The following is a 6,000-nucleotide window of genomic DNA, read 5'->3' as shown; positions in this document are numbered from 1 at the left end:
CACAGACCCCCCATACATGTATCAACTGCAGCGCCCCATAGCGGGGCCATCACATATCCTCTAATAAAAGTGCCATCCGCAGATCCTCTTTAAAAATGTATCATCCAGAAATCCCCATAATAGTGTCATCAATGGATCCCCATAAGAGTATCAATGGATCCCCCATAAGAGTATCAATGGATCCCCCATAAGAGTATATCATCCATAGATCCCCATAACAGTATCAAAAGGATCACCTACAAAAGTTTATCATCCACAGATCCCCCATAACTGTGTTATGCAGAGACCCCCCATACATGTATCAACTGCAGGTCCCCCATAGCAGTGTTTTCAGCCTCTGTATGTAATGTTATACAGAGGCTATAATGTTTCTATTCACTGACAGCAACCAAAGACTACGGTGAGGAAATAAAATGCCAATTAGAGAGCTGCAGTGAGTAATATGAGGGGCGGTGATAGCGATATTTTCTACCCCCCACGTTTGATAAGCTTAGCTTTTGGCTATTATTCAGATGGACAGAATACATTTGCGTGTTTCGCTTCGCCTTGGATCTACGGTCATGCTGTGCTGCTTTAGACGCCCGGCGCACTCTGACATGTTTGTGTGCGTGTAACCAGCATGTATGTAACAGCCTGAAGAAGGATTGCCCCCCTACACTGTACCGTGCCGGCGATTTAAAGGGGAAGTACACCGTCAGACAAGTCGGACTTCTGTCCTGTGATGAGCTTCAAAAACCGTAAGATATTCACAGGAGGGAGAATGTCGCACGAGGTTCGCCGCTCTGAGACGCACGAATATGAACTCCATCCTTCTGAATGGACTGTCGCACATGAGGGGTTTTCTCCCTTGCAGCGATGCGGCGAAGATCACAATGGCGGCGCTCTAATTGGGGGCGTTCCCTCGCCCTCTGCTTTCATTGGGACCTTAAAAAACATCACAAGACACTCGCGTCCCGTGAGACTGAAATCAATGGGAAGTGCTTGAGACCCTGAAACCCGAGGGACGCCACTGAGCAGGAGGGATGCCAGGCGGTATTAAAAGAGCAACGCTTTGCATCAGCGTGAAAAACGACCGTTGGCGATCGCGATGTCGGGCCGCGTGTCCTGCCTGTGTGCATGTAGCCTTACCCTGTATCTGTCAATCATGAAACTGAAAGGCGGGAGCGCAGAGAACATCGATCCGTGGAGCGACCGACGGAAGGGTGCGACTGAGCTTTTTTTGGAGAGCAAGGAGAAAAAACATCAATTCTGTGATTGTTTTTTTTACATCATACAACATAAATGACATCATTTTTTTCTGCCGGTCGGTCTGATTACGACATTGCCCAAATTTATATATATTCTTTTAAGTTTTTCCGCTCTTACACAATAAAACCCCCTTTTTAAAAAAAACAAAAAAAAACAACAACTTTTTTTTGCTTCGCTGCATTCAAAGTCCCATAACTTTTGTATTTTTCCATGGCCGGAGCTCTGTGAGGGGCTGTTTGCAGGGTCTCCCCACCACCACCACCATGGCCGGAGCTCTGTGAGGGGCTGTTTGCAGGGTCTCCCCACCACCACCACCATGGCCGGAGCTCTGTGAGGGGCTGTTTGCAGGGTCTCCCCACCACCACCACCATGGCCGGAGCTCTGTGAGGGGCTGTTTGCAGGGTCTCCCCACCACCACCACCATGGCCGGAGCTCTGTGAGGGGCTGTTTGCAGGGTCTCCCCCCCACCACCACCATGGCCGGAGCTCTGTGAGGGACTACTTGCAGGATCTTCCAGCTTTTTGCAGGGTCTCTCCCCCCCTCCCCATGGCCAGAGCTCTGTGAGGGGCTGTTTGCAGGGTCTCCCCCCCACCACCACCATGGCCGGAGCTCTGTGAGGGACTACTTGCAGGATCTTCCAGCTGCTTGCAGGGTCTCCCCCCATGGCCGGAGCTCTGTGAGGGGCTGTTTGCAGGGTCTTCCAGCTGCTTGCAGGGTCTCCCCCCATGGCCGGAGCTCTGTGAGGGGCTGTTTGCAGGGTCTTCCAGCTGCTTGCAGGGTCTCCCTCACCACCACCACCATGGCCGGAGCTCTGTGAGGGGCTGCTTGCAGGGTCTCTTTCCCCCCCCCCCCCCACCATGGCTGGAGCTCTGTAAGGGGCTGCTTGCAGGATCTTCCAGCTGTTTGCAGGGTCTCCCCCCCCCCCACCATGGCCGGAGCTCTGTGAGGGGCTGCTTGCAGGGTCTCTTTCCCCCCCCCCACCATGGCTGGAGCTCTGTAAGGGGCTGTTTGCAGGGTCTTCCAGCTGCTTGCAGGGTCTCCCCCCATAGCCGGAGCTCTGTGAGGGGCTCTTTGCAGGGTCTCCCCCCCCACCACCACCATGGCTGGAGAGGGGCTGTTTGCAAGGTCTTCCAGCTGCTTGCAGGGTTCCCCCCCCCCACCATGGCCGGATCTCTGTGAGGTGCTGTTTGCAGGGTCTTCCAGCTGTTTGCAGGGTCTCCCCCCCCCCCCCCCCACTATGGCCGGAGCTCTGTGAGGGGGTGTTTGCAGGGTCTTCCAGCTGCTTGCAGGGTCTCCCCCACCACCACCACCATGGCCGGAGCTCTGTGAGGGGCTGTTTGCAGGGTCTCGCCCCATGGCCGGAGCTCTGTGAGGGGCTGTTTGCAGGGTCTCCCCCACCACCACTACCACCACCATGGCTGGAGCTCTGTGAGGGGCTGCTTGCAGGGTCTCTCCCCCCACCATGGCCAGAGCTCTGTGAGGGGCTGCTTGCAGGGTCTTTCAGCTGCTTGCAGGGTGTCTCCCCCCCCACAATGGCCGAAGCTCTGTGAAGGGCTGCTTGCAGAGTCTTCCAGCTGTTTGCTGGGTCTCTCCCCTCCACCATGGCCGAAGCTCTGTGAGGGGCTGCTTGCAGGGTCTTCCAGCTGTTTGCTGGGTCTCTCTCCCCCCCATGGCCAGAGCTCTGTGAGGGGCTACTTGCAGGGTCTTTTTCCAGCTGCCTTGTGACCTGGAGGGATGAGGTGGTCTGCAGCTGCAATGTCCCCTCCATGTTGTAGGCCAACATCCCGCCTCATTGGCCATTCTTGTGCACGTTCGACAATCACTTAATCGGTTCGCTGTAGCCAGGACCGCGTTCCTCGTCAGCCCCCCCCCCCCATGATCCGGATTATCTGCTTTATATAACATTTTCCATTGGATTATGTAAGATTTGCGTTCCCCTGCGGTTTCCATCATTGAGGTGACCTGGGGTTCCCTGCAGGACGCAGCGATGATCCTGTTAAGCCTGCGCACGGCCCGCTGGGCTATTGTAATGGGGATTGTTCTAGACGCCGGAATGCTTCACTTTGCCGCGAGCTACTTTACATCCTGACGCCGATTTTTGGTTCATCTCATTATACAAGAAACCGAGCTTCCAAATGGTGAGAGGCTCAACCTCATAGCTGCAGGCACTGATAGAATGTATAGGGGGTCCGTGCGTATCCAGCAGGGTGACCTACTGTGGGGGCAAAATGGCGCAATACCTTAAGAAATATGGCGCACCTATAATATGAAGCATTATCCTCCTGCAGGAATGCTGAACGCCTCATATTAGAGGGGCGTCTATAGGTCCGGCACGGGCTCAGCACATCCTCAGACCTCCCAGCTTTTGAACAGCGAAAAGAGGGACAATTGTAGCAGCGTGCATAGTGCGCCTGGGCGAATCTTTATGAAGGCCTTTCACCTCTATTACACAAACCCAAGCCCTCTGTATACCATAATGGTGTCCCTCAGTGACCCTCTTACAGGGGTAGTCGCCCCAGTACTAATAGCGACACCTGTTAGTAGCCCCAGTAGTAATAGTGATCCCCATAGTGACCCCAGTAGTAATTGTGATCCCCATAGTGGCCCCAGTAGTAATAGTGGCACCCATAGTGGCCCCAGTAGTAATAGCGACACCTGTTAGTAGCCCTAGTAGTAATAGTGATCCCCATAGTGGCTCCAGTAGTAATTGTGATCCCCATAGTGGCCCCCATAATGGCCCCAGTAGTAATAGCGACACCTGTTAGTAGCCCCAGTAGTAATAGTGATCCCCATAGTGGCTCCAGTAGTAATAGTGACCCCCACCCCACAGTGGCCCCAGGAGTAATAGTGATGCCCATAGTGGCTCCAGTCTTAATAGGGACCCCCATAGTGGACCTGCAGCCACCTCCCAAGCATTTATCACACGGGCAGCACCAGTCTGGCAGCCGCGGCGCTGCTGCTGTAATCAGTGTAACATCTCCAGCGGCGTCTTCGGATGTTGCACTGATTACAGCAGGATTGGGACTACCAGTCAGTTAAGTGCTTGTCGGGAGAGAGGCGGACATGCCTGCTGCCCCCCGGGACTGTGGAACAGTGTCTCAGATCCAGGACTGTTCTGCAGAATCTGGGACGGTTGGGAGTTATGAACTCTGACTTCCTTCCCCAATTAGTCAGGTCCCTACCTACATATGGAGCGGAGAGCCACCCAGAGGCCACATTGACATCTGCGCTTCATCTAGCATTGTTCGGAGGGGTCATAGGACCTGAACAAGGGGAACACAGAAGTGCCGAATCTGAAACATGCCGGACTCGAACGACAATAGACCCCATTATAATCAGTTGGGTCCGTCTTGCTTTCATCCTTCTCTCCGCAATGTTCCTCAACAAAATAGCACAGCCCTGCCATAGACTTCAATATATAGACTTCACTAGGCAACCCTGCAGTGGCATCAGAACAGACAGGGCGCCGGCCGGGCATGCACAGTCGGTGCTGCATTCATTTCAACGCCGCTCATGGAAATAGCTGAGCGCTTATGCTTCGGGTATATCTGTAGTCCCATTGAAAGTGAATGGAGCCCTAGTGCAGTCCAATCACTCTGACGTCACTGTGGGGGAGGAACGATCCCAATGATGAAGGGCAGAGAAGGGTACGCGACCCTGCTATCGAGATCGGTAGGTGTCTCAGTAGTGATAGCCCACTGATCTGCAAGTTATCCCCTATCCTGTGGATTGGGGGTAACTTGTATTTGTGGTAAACCCCTTTTATGGCTCACATTCTCATTACCTGTAGCCACCACTAGCTTACTGCTTATACATTGTACGCAATAACAACACTGTACACAGCAAGCTTAGGAGCTCCCCCTAGTGGTGGCTGCAGCCAGACAGAATTATATCTATTGGCTTTATGTCTGCATAGACTTTGGCCCTCTGTATCAAAGAAATGGGAACTATAAATATTTGAGCAATGTACGACCAGCTTTAGTGATTGCAGAAGTCCGGACCTGTCTTATTTAACCTTAGCACTTATAGGCAGTGATGTATCTATAGGGGGTGCAGTCGTATCCAAGCCCTGGAGCCTGAAAGAGTCCAAAAGGTTCTTCTGAGGACACAACAAATATAAGTGACGGGTTATAGTTGAGGCCCTGTTATAGATTTTACATGGGAGTCCAGGAGATTCCAGTTCCACCCTGCCTCCCAATTGTCTGGGATTCTGCGGGACAGTCCCAGATTTGGGGCACTGTCCACAGTCCTGGGTGGCAGTAGGCATGTCTCAGCTTACCTCAATGAGATGTATTTAACTCACTTATAGCCTTGCATCAGGTTGTCGGGTGGCTGCAGGTCCACTACGGGGGTCGCCATTAAGACTGGGGCTACAAATAAGGGTCATTCTTACTACTGGGGCTACTAACGGGCTCACTATTGCTATTGGGGCGACTATGGGGGACATTTACCACTGAGGCCACTATTACTGCTGGCTACTACAGGTGTCACTATTACTACTATGGCCACTATGGGAACAGTATTACTACTGGAGCCACTATGGGGGTTAATATTAATACTGGGGCCAATGTGGGGGTCATTATCACTACTGGGGCCACTAATGGGGTCACTATTACTGTGAGGGGGTCACTGAAAGGTGCTATTATGGAATACAGAGGGTGAGGCTTTGCATAAAAGGAACGTGGCCCCTACAGTTGTCCCTCTTTTCGTTGTTCAAATGTTGGAAGGTAGGAGTTCCACCATTATATAGGG

The sequence above is a fragment of the Eleutherodactylus coqui genome, chromosome 10 (assembly GCF_035609145.1).
Source record: "Eleutherodactylus coqui strain aEleCoq1 chromosome 10, aEleCoq1.hap1, whole genome shotgun sequence".
Taxonomy (NCBI): Eukaryota; Metazoa; Chordata; class Amphibia; order Anura; family Eleutherodactylidae; genus Eleutherodactylus; species Eleutherodactylus coqui.
The sequence above is the reverse complement of the archived record's forward strand: the minus strand, read 5'-3'. Positions refer to the sequence as shown.